This window comes from Malaclemys terrapin, chromosome 4 (assembly GCF_027887155.1).
Source record: "Malaclemys terrapin pileata isolate rMalTer1 chromosome 4, rMalTer1.hap1, whole genome shotgun sequence".
NCBI lineage: Eukaryota > Metazoa > Chordata > Testudines > Emydidae > Malaclemys > Malaclemys terrapin.
The window spans coordinates 7,299,749-7,315,664 of record NC_071508.1 but is presented as its reverse complement, the minus strand read 5'-3'; the positions used below and the strand labels follow the sequence as shown (position 1 = coordinate 7,315,664).

The 15,916-nt window shown below is 52.4% G+C and overlaps 1 long non-coding RNA gene across 1 annotated transcript; it reads left to right on the top strand.

The window, feature by feature from the left end:
• Window positions 1-1,082: 1,082 nt before the first annotated feature.
• Window positions 1,083-15,453, top strand: LOC128837135 (uncharacterized). Its single transcript, XR_008444898.1, has 3 exons — window positions 1,083-1,173; window positions 10,381-10,616; window positions 14,716-15,453. It is a non-coding gene; the product is annotated as an uncharacterized LOC128837135 (long non-coding RNA).
• The last annotated feature ends 463 nt before the right edge of the window (window positions 15,454-15,916 follow it).

Here is a 15,916-nt window from a genome sequence, read left to right as displayed (position 1 = left end):
AAAATCATTCCCAGAACAGAGCTTTTAGAAAAACAGCCCATCTCCATATAAAAATTGTCAGTGATGGGGAATCTATCACAAGGCTTGGGAAATTGTTCCCAGGGTTAATTACCCTCACTGTAAAAGTTTATGCTCCATGTGTGAATGAGCCCTGACTACAGCTGGGAGAAACTTTACCAATTAAACTTTTTTTCCTGGCAAAAAATGTAGATTCAGCGACACTAGAATGCATCACGGATTTGTGTTGATGTTGCTGAATTGTTCACTTTGAGAGGAAAAAACTGAAAAAATTAGAACCGTTCATTTTGAACATTTTTGGAAATTAACTAGGTTATTTCTCGGTTTGAAACAAGGTTTGGTTCCAAGGCATCCTCTCACGTGAATTTAGTTCCATGATTCTACTTCTTTTAAAAATCAAAAATGTTTTGAAGCTGCTGAAATTGGAATGAAACTTTTCGATTTTGTGGAAACAAAACGTCTCGTTTGGCCCAAAACTTTCCCCCCTTTTTATTGGCCAAAATGTCCGGATCCGCTTGGAGCGGATACGAAATTTTCCTCACAACTTTTCTAAACTGCCAACGAACCCCAAAACCCACCCGGGTCCCGCCTTGGCCTGGATTCCCGGCCTCCCCAGACCAGAGCGGGGCAGGTCACCAACCCATCATGGGCAAAGGCCCTTTTGCCAGGGGCAAGATTCCCCCTGGTGCAAGGCAGGGAGAATTGGACCCGGGACATGGGTCAGGGAGATGGGATGTCTCTGAACCGAACCCCGCAGTTCTGTACTGGGGGGGACTGAGCTGTGGGTAGCCCCGATTCCCACAGTGGGCAGCCCTGATTCCCACAGTGGGCGCTGGTGGGAATCTCTGGCAGGGGAGATGGGCTCAGAGCAGAGACTGGGGGGCCAGCTATGGGGGGGGCGGGCGATTTGTTTGTGGGCGGGGGGGGGGGCGGCCAATGGGGAGGTGGCTGCTGTTCCCGGGGGGGCCAGGGGCGGCCAATGGGAGCGGAATCCCGCAGGCTCCATTCAGGAATCCCAAGTATTCAAGATGGACGGCAGAGGAAGGAGGGGGAGGGGCAATGGGGTGGGGGGGCTTGGGGCGAAAGTTTCCCCTCGGCTGCTTGCTGGGGCGGGGAAGGAGCGCGGAGCCCGGAGCCCGGGATGGAGAGAGCGAGGTACGGGCCGGTGCGGGGGGACCCCCTGCCTTTGCCCCTGCAGCCCTGCAACTCTCCTCCCCGCTCCCTGCCCCTAACCTTGCTGCCCCCCTGGCCCCAGCTTCCTGCAGTCCTACCTCTCCCTCCCCCCGTATCCCTGCCCCTTCTTTCTCCCCCCCCCCCCCGTGCCTTCCTGACCTCATCCCTCCTTCTTTTCATTGGGGGGCGGGGGGATCGTGCAGGGGTTGCGGGTTCTGGTTTGCATGGGGACAGGGTGGGGGTGTTGGAATTGGGCCAGGGGCTCTTGATGTGTTGGGGGGAGAGGGAGGAGCTCGCCATCCTCTCCCTTTGAGTGGGGGTGTGTGTGTGTGTGTGAGAGCACTGGGCAGGAGGGGGGTTGGGATCCCTCTGCCCTCTCTTGTGCCCCACAGAGTCTCCCTTCCCCACCTACCCCTGCCACTCAGCACTCTACCTCTACAGTTGCCCTTCCCCAACCCCCACCTCTATGCCTGTCACCCCACACTGCACCCTACTCCCCCATCGCTACACCTGCCCGTCCCATCCCCTCACCTCCACACCTGTCCCTCCTCCCCGGTCCCCCACAATCCCCCAGCCAGGTCCATTCAGTAACGCTGTACTGGTGCTTCCTACTGCTGGCTGTGCCAAGCTTAGCCCCCTCCCCCTTCCCCCCCACAAGCCCACCCTAACTTCTTCACAGCCCAGCTGGCTGGCTGCCAAATGGGTGCGGGGGAAAGGGGGGCTATGGGGTGGCACAGCAGGGGAAATCAGAGCTGGGGTTCACTGCTGCAGGAGTCTTAGGCTTGTGAGGTCTCGCACCTAAGCCCCACTGGCAGATAGGCCCTGTTGCCCTGCTCCGGCAGCATAAAGGGTCTTATGGTGGGGTAGAAACCGCCCCTGAGAATCCCCCCTGCCTGGGAGGTGTCCCTGGGTGGTGTGGAGCTGGCCCAAGGGCCCTTCTGCCAGCCCTTGGCATAGGGGATTGCTCTACCTGACATCAGGGACAGGCTGGCTTCTGCCCCACCTCAACCTGCCCCTGTCCCTAAAGCACCTGACTGGCTGGTTGACTCTGTGAGTGCTTCCTGGAGCTTCTACAGCTCCGTGGCCAGGACTCGTGCAGGGCTTGTAAACTCCCCAGGAGTGGAGAGAGACCTCTTCTAGCCTGCAAAGCCCCTGCAGAGCTTATTAACTCCTCTGCCCCCCTCATCCCAGCAGCTCCCTCTGGGGGTTTGTAAACTGCCTGAGCAGGGCCAGGGCTGGGAGCTCACTGCAGGAGGGATTCCTTTGACCCAGCTGCCGTGCGCTCCCCGGCCTGAGTAGCTCATCGCTGCCTGTAGTCCCTGGAACGGGGCTGGCATTCTCCTAGCAGCCTTGACCATGATCAAATCCCCCATGGTGTGAGGCAGGGGGCGCTGTCCATTACTCTCTTCCCTTCCCTAGAGAGCCCCCTAGGGTGGGGGTCACGGTACAGGCCGTCTGTCAGTAGCAAACACCTCTGAGCCTTGTTACGAGAGAGCTCTATGGCTGTATATATGTACATAGTGAATAGGTAAATTGCCAGTAGGTGGCACTCAAACACATGTAGCATGGTTCCTGGGTTCTGTGGGACCAGTATGAACTGCCCTGTGCTACCAGTGGCTTCCTCTGTGCAGCTCCTAACGAATCTCCATTGCATCCTGGTCACACGGCCACTGCTTCTTCCTTCGCTGCTGAGCTGGATCCGGCACCTAGAGCCTCTGCTCATTGCTCCGGCTGCTTCTCATCACCAGTGTCTGTAGTGTTCTGAGTGTCCGCAGAGCCAGCATCCTCCTCGGTTCCACCTAGGTGTATCTGCTCCTGGTGTAGGCGTCACCAAGGGGTCATGCTGTGTGACCTGATGGTCCCTTTCTCTTTGGGATCTCCCAATTTCACTGTAGTTATGCACTAAAACAACAACTGTAATCTAATCTCATGCTTCAGGCCTTCAGCTGATCGCCTGTAGGGGTCAGGAGGGAATTTTCTCCCCAATGCACAATTGGCCTCATGTGTGATATCATAAGACAGCGCTCTTATAGGGAGCCCCATCCTATGCAGCTCTTTCATCTCTGTGGTTCCACTGCGTTTTGATGCATGGAAGTGGCTGGACGATTTTGCTTGACTGCTCATCTGGAATTGCTCTTGCCACCTGCTATAACTTTGGGTCATTTTCTCCGTTTGAGCTGGATTGCTTTTGGAAACGGGTGACGTCTGGGGCACATTGACTTGATTTGCCTCTTCCTTCAGCACTCGTGCATTCTTGCAAATATCTCTGCTAAAGGCAGCTTCCCTTACCACGCCTGACAGGTACTCTTCGCAATTTTCCAATCCCTTTCTGAAGTTGCGGTGCTGCCTTGCACAGCCCGCCAGTCTCTGTCAGTTTGATCCTGCTGTCCATCACTGTTGTATCTGGGCACCTGCCGCGTAAAATCAATAACAGTATCACAGCCCTTAATGATTTTCATGGAATTTCTGGGACCTTACAGTGTCAAAACTTTGTTTGGGGCAGGGGGTTGGTTTTGATGGTTGGAGTTTGGGTTTTTTAAAAGATTTTTTATTAATTTCCACTTTGGTTGGTTGGTAGGGATAGAAGGGGGTATCTGTGCTGTGAGTGTCATTCTTACAGTTCATAGATTGCAGAGCCAGAAGGGACCATTGGGATTACCTAGTCTGATCTAGCATAACACAGGCCAGTGAACTTCCCTGAATTAATGCCTGTTTGAACTAGCGGTGATCTTTTAGGAAAACATCCCATCCTGATTGAAAAATTGCCAGGGATTGAGAATCCCCCATGACCCTTGGTAAATTGTTCCAATGATTAATTTCCCCTCGACTAAAAACGTACGCATTATTTCCAGTCGGAATTTGTTTGGCTTAAACTTCCGGCCGTTGGATCTTGGCTGAAAGCCGTTGTTGAAGAGGAAAGTTCGCGGCGTTTCCTAAAAGACAGAGACTCTGGATTCGCCTGGTTTTTGGAAATTCTTGCCACCCCCAGAGAATGCTTTGGGCCTGGTTCTTAAGCATCGTGGCCTGGGTTGTGTGATCTGCCATGCCCCAGAGGAACACTGCTGCACCAGTGGTTCATCGATCTAAATTCAGTCATGGCTGTAGCTGGGGCTTGATCCATTATTGTTTAGAAAACTAGGACCAATGGGTGTTGGAAGCTGCCCAGGACCCTGGATGAACTTGACCCTGCAGTACAGCTTCCAATGGTTCAGGGTTTGGCTTCTGCCTCATATTTATGAAAAGGCTCCCACCCCAACTCAATTGCTGGCATTTTCTTCTCAATCTGAGCCTAGCGCTGGTGTGTGCAGGTGAGCACTTTGAAAGCCCGTGCCACTGAGTGATCATCTAAGCAGAAGGACAGCTCTGAAACCAGAGTCACTTGTGAGATCAGAGGCTCTGTGTTAACCTCCAAATATTCCCATCTGGAACAACGGCTGTTTTCTGGTTTATTCGTTAAGATTTTCCCCTAGTGCCGGTCTCTACTGGCCTCAGACAGCATTCCAAGAGGAGATCTTATCTGTGAAAACAGGATGAATTTGGAGGGTTAAAGGAACATGCCTGTGAGGACTTCTTGGTTTAGTCTGCCCTATTCTGAGAACTCCTAAACCTCTGTACTTACTCCAACCTCTACCCCAGCGACACAGAGCAACACTCTGCCAGGGTGTGTGGGGGTGGTTATTAATTATGATTATTACTCCTACAAGCTAAGACCAGATCCTGAGCAGGAATGCATTGAAGCCAACGAAGTGACAGTGATTCACAGCAGCCCAGAAATTGGGGGATTGAAAGAAAACCACCATGATGGTCTCCCAGGAGCCGGAGTTGCAGGCGCTGCTATGGGGACTTTGGCGTGTGTCTGTTGCGGCAGGACAGGGAGGGGAGTAAACCCAGGAGCTGATGACCCAATAGATCCTTTTCATCCCTGGCCTGTTTCTGTGACAAATGTGATTGTTAAACAAACGTGGTTGTCCTTTTCCCCCTCCCCCGCATGCTGTGGTTTTTGGTTCTGTTTCCCAAATGCCACTTACTCCATAGCTGAGCACAAAGTCCAGCTCCACCAACAGGTCACTGACCTCAGGGGCAGGAGGGCATCCCAATCACTGCAGAGCCTGGGAGTCAGCTTCCAGGAAGCCTCGGTCCCTGGAGGTGACTTGCAGCCGACCCCCCCCCCCCCCCCAGGTTTGCAGTGGTGCATGTGGGCCTGTGTTTGCTGAAGATTTTAAACAAATGCAGCAGGGGGGTTGAGGGCATGCAGCGGAAACTCACAGCCAGGCCATGAGGTCTGATCATGCGCCAGGAGAGCCGGAGAGGGTTGGCCACCATCTGGTTTCTCTGAGTGCCCCCTCTCTGGTCCCAAGCCTCATGTCATTACCTCTCTGGGATGGAATCCAATGAGTCTCCCAGTCTTAGACCCGCCTCTGGGCTACAACTGCCCGTGGATCAACCGTTCTTCCCCAGCAGGTCCGACTGGGTTCAGCACCCAGTTTCTTCCCCTCGGAAGGCCGTGCCCAGTGGTGTATAGGGACCAGGAAACCTTCTCCAACCAAAGGGTTGTTTACTTTTAACAGGAGGAGCAAAGCGGTTAGAGAAAAGGACACCGAGATTGCTTTAAGATCCTATCTCATGTAAGGGCTTCCCATCCCCTGAGAGTGGCCTGGGCAGGCCCAACCTCTTCAGACCCCCCTCCAGCCCCAGCAACTCGTTGGCGGCTCTGGGAGCTCAGTCCAGTCCCCAGTACGGCAGGGGGGCTCTGCGGGCTCCCGCAGCAGGCAGGATGCATCTGACTCCCTTGGTGACTCCGCCTTTTATGCTTCTTTATCCTGTCCCACCCTTCCACTTCCAGCAGGGCAGGCTGGGCTCACTTGGCTCTGCCCACCAGAGGGCAGGCAGCGGCCGTCCCTTGCCATCAGTCTCCAAGGGAGGCCATGCTGTCTTGCTCCAGTGCGTAAATACCGTGGGAAATCTGACCCCCAGGAGACCAAAGATAGCCCTGGATTCTGCGTCCCGCGAATCCCATTGGTCTTGCCCTTTCGTCAGTTCCAGGGGATGCTGGTCAATTTCATTGTGGGAAACACCATATCCTGTGGCCTACTCAACCTATTCCAGGATGTGAAATCCCAGCCCATTGGACCTCTGGAGCAAGGGATGGTTCGATGGCTCTTAGCTTACCCGAAAGGTGCTTGTTAAGGTTTTGCAGTGACTTTCTCCCGTTTTCCCCTCCCAAATCCAGCAGTTCTGAATGGAAATGGTCAGAGGGAGGTGGCTGTTAGAAAATACCCAGGAGAGTGTCTCGAGGGAGGAAAGGATGGTTAAAGTACAGGCTGAGGCATGGGTTCTTGTCTTGCTCCAACTCCCAGTGTGACCTCAGGCAAGGCCTTTCTGTGCCTCAGTTTCCCCAACTTTAAAACGATGCCCCCTCCATACAGGATTGTGAGTCTAAATTCAAGCACGTTAAGATCCTTGGCTGGAAGTTGCTGTTAGTGGCAGTGCTGCCTCCAAAGGCGTGACCCCATGGGGTGGGAGTTGAAACCACTGGTATCTCATGGAAGAGGCGCTCGGTCAGTTGATATAAAATATCATTTTCTTTATTACCGGACCGAGGCAGGTACCTGTACTGCACTAGCCAACAAACAGGGCCCAGAAAGGGAGTCAGTTCCCCAGCTGATGTCAATCAGCAAGGCACTGTTTACTTCAACAGAGCTGTGCTAATTGACATCAGCTGGGGATCTGGCCCAGAAGAGGAGTTCAGTGAAACCCGGTGTGTAGGGAGGACCTCACGGCTCCCTTTCCTTGAAACAGCAGATTTGTCAACAAATCTCACCTTTGGGAAGGAGCAAATTGGTGACTTGGATTTTTTGTTGTTGTTGCTGGTAAGGGCTCCCTCAACAATGGGTGAGACTTTTGAGGATGAGGGTGGATGGGAGGAATCAGGGCTGAAAGGGCCTGTCTACATGGGGAAAGGTACTGGCATTACTGTACTAGTATAATTACACCGCTGTAGATCATAGAATCTAAGGCTGGAAGGATCTCTATGACCATCTACTCTGTCCTCTTGTACAGCACAGGCCACGGGACTTCTCTGAAATAATTCCTGTTTGAACTAGAGCTGGTCTTTTAGGAAAACATCCCGTCTTGATTAAAAAAATTGCCAGTAATGGAGAATCCACCATGAGCCTTGGTAGATGGGTTCAATGGTTAATTATACTGGTATAACTCCCTATGGGGATGCTCTTAGGTCCCTTCCAAAGGGATATGAGCTAAACTGGAAAAAGACCACTCTGATGCCAAATGAGTGCGTCCACATGGGGGGCTATAGTGGGATAACTATAGTGGGATAATTATACAGGTGTCCCTAAACCTCTGAGTTCCAGAAGCTGGGACTGGACGACAGGGGATGGATCACTCGAAATTGCCCTGTTCTGTTCATTCCCTCTGAAGCATCTGGCAGTGGCCACTGTCAGAAGACCGGATACTGGGCTAGGTGGACCACTGGTCTAACCCAGTATGGCTGTTCTTGTGTTCGTATAGTAACGCTGGTAAATTTCCCCATGTAGAAAACCCGTAAGTAAACCAATAAGTCCCCTTGTTTATCCCTCTAGGTGAGGCAGGACTGTTTGCCGCTAGGGATGAATCTGGATGTTAATTACAGTTAGAAAATGGATAATCAGGTTCTGTCTCCAGGGGGAATGTTGACATTGCCTGTGCGTAGAACGAAAAGAGTCTGGCTGAAACGAATGTGGTTTAGAGTGTGTGTGTGTGCGCGCATGTGTGTGGAGGAGAGGGGTTGTTCTTTGCTCTTCTTTTTTTTTTTCATATCCCTTTGTGATTTTTGAACACTCTTGTTTATCTGAGAGAAATTCTTTCTCTCCAAAACTCCTGGGTTTTGTTGAGCAGCAAATGAAAAGAATAATATAAAAATGGGTCCAAACAAATTGCTCAGAAGGTTCTTCAGAACCTGGCAGTGAAAATGATCGTAGAAAGTCAGGAAAAGAGAATGAGGGGAAATCCCTTGTTTTTAAACTATTAGAGAAACTGAAGTGGGTCAAAGATTAGGGAATTTGATGCTTTACCCCCTCCGCCACATCAAACAGATCCAAACAAATAAACCAAAATACTAAGAGTTGAACATAGCCAACTGCTATGCGATTAGGAGGCATTTTGTAGCTTGCGAATTTTAATATGTAGACAGATTTTTAGCATTTTGAATCTAAGCAAGATTCGATCATTGCCACAAAGCCTCGCTCCATTGTAATATATCCATTGTAATTCCACGTGGCTGGACTTTACAAAAACGAGACAAGCCATTTACAACGCACACTTCACTTCTCTACAGAGGAAAAAGGACAGTAAACTATCTAAACTCCTACATGCCACAGGGGGCTACAACAGTGGTACCCTCAACTTACCTAACGATATTGTTAATCTATCCATCCACACGCTTAGCTCGCAGTCTGTCCTATCTAGGGAACTCTCTTTCTGCCCCACCATCCCCGCGAACATGATACAGTTCTGCGGTCATCTGGAAGCCTACTTTTGTCATCATACAAAAGCCAGTAGGAGAACACTTCCATCTTCCTGAATATTCTATAACAGATTTAAAAGTAGCTATACTTGAACAAAAAAACTTCGGAAACAGACTTCAAAGAGAAACAGCAGAACTAAAATTCATTTGCAAATTTAACACCATCAATTTGGGCTTGAATAGGGACGGGGAGTGGCTGGCTCATTACAAAAGCAGCTTTGCCTCTCCTGGAATAAATCTGTTAGTCTCTAAAGTGCCACAAGTACTCCCGTTCTTTCTCCTGGAATTGACACCTCCTCATCTATTATTGGGGGTGGACCACATCCACCCTGATTGAATTGGCCCCGTCAACACTGGTTCTCCACTTGTGAGGTAACTCCCTGCTCTCCATGTGTCAGTATATAATGCCTGCGTCTGTAATTTTCACTCCATGCATCTGAAGAAGTGGGTTTTTTTACCCACGGAAGCTTATGCCCAAATAAATCTGTTAGTCTTTAAGGGGCCACCGGACTCCTTGCTCCATTGTAATGTTCAGCATGCAGTGTCAGGGAAGGGGCACTAGAGGGAGTAGGAGGCAAGAAATACACAGGGCTGGTAATTGAGGGCTGCAGCTCCATAGATTTGCTGTAATAATGATGCCGATGTGCAGATATTCTTTGTTTCCAGTCTTGTTGAGGGCTGGGATGGATTTTCCCTCTCGGAGCAGCAAGCTCCTTGAAGAGGAGATGCTGCTCTGTTACCAATCTAAATACACTGATGTTTCTATTAGTGATCACCACTGAATAGCATCAATTTTGAGGATTCGATTATTTGGGGAGGAGGAATGGGACACGGGGCCTTTCCCCTCTAGGGGCAGCGCTTCCGCTCCAGCCCCAGGGAGGGGAACGGCTGGCTCATGGGTCGGGAATGGGATATGGATCCTTTCCTCTCTAGGGGGCGCTGGCTCTGATCCAGCCTCAGGGTGGGGGGACTGGCTGGCTCCGGGGAATAGGGAGTGGGATTCAGAGCTCAGCAGAGTGGTCTAGGACTGAACAGGCCCTGGGACCGAGCACCTCTTCCCTACAGGCTGGAGCATGCAGAGGGGTGTGGGTGTGTGTTGGGGGAGGGTTTCTGGCTGTGGGGCATACAGAGGGGTGGGGAAGGGGGATTTCCAGCTGTGGAGCACACAGGAGCGTGGGAGGGTTTCTGGCTTTGGGGCACATGTGGGGGTTGGCTCTTGGGCACACAGAAGGGCCAGTGGGGGGATAGGAGGTTCCGGCTCTGGAGCACACAAAGGTGCTGGCAGGGAAAGGGGGTTCTGGCACTTGGGCACACAGAGGGGCCGATGGGGGTAGAGGGTTCCGGCTCTGGGGTACATGGGGGGTGTTTGGGGTTCCGGCTCTGGGGTACATGGGGGGTGTTTGGGGGTTCCAGCTCTGGGGTACATGGGGGGTGTTGGGGTTCCGGCTCTGGGGGCACATGGGGTGTTTGGGGGTTCCAGCTGTGGGGCACATGGGAGGTGTTTGGGGTTCTGGCTCTGGGGCACATGGGGGTGTTTGGGGGTTCCGGCGCTGGAGCACGTGGGAGGTGTTTGGGGGTTCCGGCTCTGGGGCACACAGAGGGGTCGGCCAGGCTGTGGGGTTCTGGTGCTGGAGCCAATGACCCACAGGCTTTCTTCTCTTTTCCAGCTCTGGTTCCTGAGGCCTCTCTCCCGAAAAGCCCCAGTAAAAGAACGTACGAAGAGCCATGAAAATGGAGACTTGCTCCTTCCTGCACCTGTGACCCCCTCCGTGGCCCGGAGCGCCTCAATACCCCATTCAGCCCCTGGGAGGGGCCCTACCTAGCCCAGGCCCCCTCAGCCCTGGGCCCCCCAGCCCTGCGGGGGTGGGTGGGAAGGGGCGATTTCCTAGCTGCTGAGGAGGAGGTGAGAGGGGACAAGAGGTACGGCAGATCCCCACCACCACCACGCCGCCGTCCTGGGCTCTTTTCACATTGTGCTACTGTCTGAGCCCCTGCCAAGCAGTGCAATGTCAAAAGGGCATCGGGCAGGCGGTGCCAGCAGCGCCTGGCGCAGCGCCTCCACCACTCTGCCTCTGGGGGCCTGGGAGAAGGAGGGCAGAGCGAGGATCTGCAGGGGGACACAGACCACCCTTCCCAGAGTGGGGCAGAGGAGGGGATGAAGGGGGTGCTGTGCTCATGGCAGGGGGCTTTGATGCTGAGGAGGGGGGCTGTGCTTGGGGCAGGAGTGTCAGGAATTCAGCTGCCTAGCAACCTAATGAGCTCGTTTGGTTCAATAACCCCAAGTGACTGTGCTCCCTGATTGAACCGAAGGGCCATCAGGTCACCAATTAACCCCTGTAGCAAAAGCAGCACAGTGGTTGCTCAACGCATTCCATGCTCCCAGCTGCGCCAGACCCGCTTCCTGCTGGCCCTTGCCCCGCTCTTTGCAAGCTCCACTACCGCTCTTCCCTTTGGACTCCTGCCCCTTGCCTCTGACTAATGGCTTGTCCCCTGGCCACGACTCCAGTTCTGCCCTCTGATTCTGCTCCATCCCCTAGGCCAGACTCCTGCTCTGACCCCTTGGTCTCGCCACCTACACCTTGGCGTGTGACAGTTTGAGCTGCCTGCTAGAAGGTAGCAGGGGTTTTGCTGCACAGCATGGCACTTCCGTCCAGAATGGCCCCAGCTGGAGTTCACCCCACCTTTGCAGACATTGGAGTCCTGACCAGAGTGCGGCCCTCAGGGCCCAGGTACAAGCCCAGGCAGCGTCTTCTGTCCCCACAACTCTTGCATCCATTTTCCGTGAGCCCGAGTTGCCCCTACCCAGTAAGTTGGATGGGGATTGTGACAAATGTCATGGGTTCCTTAACCAATGTCGTCTCCAGTTCATGTTGTGGCCAGCTGGACCTCACAGCTCAGTTCCAAGTGGGATTAGTTCTCAGTCTGTTCCGAGGAGAGGCCCTGATGTGGGTGTCCCGTTTCCTGGAAGGGAACAGTCCTCTCCTTGAACACTGCGAGAGCCTTGTACGGGCAGGGGTGGGCGTCTCCGTGGACCCTAATGGAGAATGTACAGCAGAAGCTGCTCTCCACGACCTCTGGCAGGCAGTCAGGTCCATTGCAGCAGAATTCCAGTGTCTGGCCACAGATACTCATTGGAATGAGGTTGTGCCGTGACACCACTTTAGGCAGGCACTCAACAATTCTGTCAAAGATGAATTAGCACAGGTGGAACCTCCGCCTAGTCTAGCAGCTTTAATTGATCTTTGCATCCAGATTGATGGTCGACCAATGGAGCAAGCTCAAGAAAAGCAACACGCCACCTGACCCCCGCTGACCAGAATGCTGCCGTCTCCTGCAGTCCCAGTTGTCCTACCAGATCCTGAACCGATGCAAGTTGACCAAATCCTGACCCACCTTTCGTCAGGCATTGGAGTTCTGCTTGTATTGGGGAGGTGAAGGGTTGGACCCCTTGGAGAGGGGGGCAAACTACGGCCTGCGGGTCACATCCGGCCTGCAGGACCCTTCCCTCTGTGTCCCCAAGCTCCTACCAGGGAGCGTGGTCAGGACAGGCTTGTGGAGGAGCCAACCCAACTCCCTGGCAGCGCGGTGGAGTCTAGCCCTTGGCCCCTCCCCTTCTGCTCCCCTCCCTCGCAGTCACAGTTCCCCCAGCACCTGGGCAGTGTGGCTGCAGCTCCGGCCAGGTGGCACGGCTATAGCGCCACCAGACCTGGTGCTCCAGGGCAGCACTGTCAGGGGCTGGGGAGCAGGGGGGGGGCGGGGCGGTCAAGGGGCCTGGGCCCTGCTGCCAGGGACAGGGGCAGAGCAAGTCAGGGTCCCCCTCTGCCCCCAGCATGCTTGGCCCTGTCCCCAGCAGCCAAGCCCAGATGGGGAGCGAGCCCTGCCCGACTGCCAGGGACAGCAGCCAAACGAGCAGGGGAAATGACAGAGCCACCCTTTCCCCCACCCCACAGGCAATGTGGGGCAGGGAGAGCAGGGAGGGTTGGGTGGGGACTGGAGTCCTGGGGGACAGAGAGCGGGGGTGTTTGGATAGGATTTGGGAGTCAAGGGGGGCAGTCAGGGGTGGGGGTTCTGGATAGGGGGCCAGGCCTCACTGTTTGGGAAGGCATAGTCTCCCCCAGCCTTCGCTTCATACAATTTCTGTATCTGATGTGGCCCTAGGGCCAGAAAGTTTGCCCACCCCTGCACTAAGTCTACCTGTTCTGATAGCATGGGCCCCCTTTCAATCATAGAATATCAGAGTTGGAAGGGACCTCACAAGGTCATCTAGTCCAACCCCCTGTTTAAAGGGGGACTAATCCCCAGACAGATTTTTACCCCAGTTCCCTAAATGCCCCCCTTAAGGATTGAACTCATAACCCTGGGTTTAGCAAGCCAATGCTCAAACCACTGAGCTATCCCTCCCCCCTTTAACTTGTCTTGCTGAGCCAGGCTCTTAAAACCTCTTCTAACACACACACAGGCAGGGCCACACCCAGTTGCAGCTCAGCTGTGGGAAGATTCAGCTTCAGGGATTTGCTCTAGCACTCAGATGTCCACCTCCCATGGAGTGCAGACCCAAAGATATATTATGAAATTCACCCCCTCCCTCAATGTGGAGAGAGGTGTGCACACTTCCCCCCCCCCCCCCCAGTTAGAAATGACAGAAACTGCATTTAATAATAAACCAAATTTTATTAACTATAAAAGGCAGATTTTAAGTGGTAAAAGGGGTAACAAACAGAACAAAGCAGATTACTAAGCAAATGAAACCAAACACACAAACTAAGCTAGTTTCACTAAAGGAATTGGTTACAAATACTATTTCTCACCCTAGATATAGTTACAGGCAGTTTGCAAAGTTTCTGTGGTTCAGAGTTCCAGTTATATTCCTTTTCAGACTGGACCCCGTCTCAGTCTGGACTCCCCCCTTGCCTTCCCTTTTGCAGTCTTTCTTCTTGGGAAGACAGGCCATGGAAAGGAGGAGTCCTGTTTGCCTTCCTCCCCACCCTTAAATAGGATTTACATAAGGTGGGAATCCTTTGTTTCCCAAACTTGACCCCCCCCCCCCCTTCCCTTATAGTGGAAAGTTACCAGAAGTCCCAGGTAATGTTTTAGTATCAGGTGACAAGACCACCTGACTATAGGATCACAGCGTCCATGAGTCAGTGGCAGTATGGAGCATCCGCAGGATGACGAAGCTTTTCACAGTCCATTGTCCTCGCTGATGGGCCATCTGCCCTGTCTGACTTTTCCATTGTTGTACCTGAAGTGTTAGCAGTGGGCGTCACGCACAGTTGAAATACAAGTATATAGTCGATATTCCAAACTTCAGATCCAGAAATGATACAGGCATACAAATTGGATAATTGCATTCAGCAAATCAGATATCTCACATGAGCCATCTTGCATAAATATATCTCAGTTATGTCGTATCATAAGCATATTTTCATAAAGAATATGGAATGACACGTAACAGGAGGTGCCTGAGCGCATTGCATCAGAGTGCCTAGCCAAGGTCCACCCACCCAGGGTCAGGAAATGCCACAACTCAGCCCCAGTAGGGGAGCTAGGTTTGAGTCAGTGCTCCACTATTCCCCATGGTGAATCGTGCTGCTGCCTATCTGCCTGAATCTTGGCATTCCCTAACCAGCATGCCATCCTGCTGCACCTGCCTCTTCAACTTCAGCATGTGCCATGCCAGACATCCACCTAGGAGCCTTGGTCAGCTTGGACACTTCTGGCAATTTTATGGACCAGAACTTTAAGGAGCCTCGAATTCGTATCCTCTGCAAGTCTTCCCTGAGCTTGTTGAGGTTATAGATGGGTCATTCCTATCTTCAGGCCCCGTCATGCATCAAACAACCCACCTGGAGGGCATCAGCATTGGCCGTCACTGAGAGATCTTGCAGTTCAGGGTCATCTGTGCCTTGCATTCACCGGTCGTCCTTGGTGTCCCCTGGCTCATTGCCCATCAGTCCCAAATTAGCTGGGGCTTGCGACCTATACTTTTCTATTCCCCGCAGAGCCGATGAGCATGCTTTCCCAACTCTAGTGAATGGCTGGTCGCATTCTGTGGCATGCTCCCGCCCCCGAAGCATCCAGAACTGCCAACCACAGTTTCATTGGCAGTGCCCGGAATTCCTGCCGAGTACATAGAACACGCCACGGTATTTGACAAACAGAAGGCAGACGCTCTATTTCCACAGCACCGTGATGATTGCACAATTGACCTTCAACCAGGAACAGGAGTTCCTTTTGGGTGCATTTACACCTGATCTGTACCCAAGCTGCAGGCCCTCCAGGAGTACCTTGAGGAAAATTTGCGGAAGAGGTTCATGGTCCCTTGACTTCCCGAGTGCCAGCACATGTCTTCTTCGTGGCCAAGAAGGATGGCTCCCTCCCTTATATTGATTATTGAACCTTTAACGAGATCACAGTCTGCGACTGATGCCCCTTTTCATGAAAGACTCTGGGTCAGGTCTTCACAAAGCTAGACTGGCGTGGAGCATACAACCTGTCAGAATCCAGCAAGGGAATGTGTGATGCTGACGGACCAGGGGCCAAGGCCCTTAGATCTCAACTGACCACTGGCAACTATGTAGCTGGAACCAGCCTGGCTCACCCATGTGCTACTATTGTTAAAGTAGGTATTAGAGTTTTAAAAATGTGTTGTTGCGTGCGCTAATCTAATCTAATATCTGTATCCTATGTTACAAGGTAACAAATACAACAAGGAGTCTGGTGGCACCTTAAAGACTAACAGATTTATTTGGGCATAAGCTTTCGTGGGTAAAAAAACAAGAAGTGAGGTTTTTTACTCACGAAAGCTTATGCCCAAATAAATCTGTTAGTCTTTAAGATGCCACCAGACTCCTTGTTTTGTGGATACAGACTAACACGGCTACCCCCTGATACTTGACACCATATAAGGTAACAAATGTTTGCTCTGTAACTTTAACTCACCAGACAGAGGAGAAGCATTACCAAGTGTGAAATACTAGCTTGCCACAGGAGGTGTTCTCTTTTGCCCAACAAAAGAAGTCCCATCAACACCAGATGAACCGTTGTGGAACATAAGAGGATAAAAGACTTTGTTGATTGCCCCCCTTACCCCTCCCACTTGAAGAAGAGGCAGGCATCTGAATTTGCAACTCAGCAGAAAGGGGAAAGGAATAAAAAGCCCTAACAAGGAGGAACTGTATCCTTTCTACTTGGAGTCTGAGG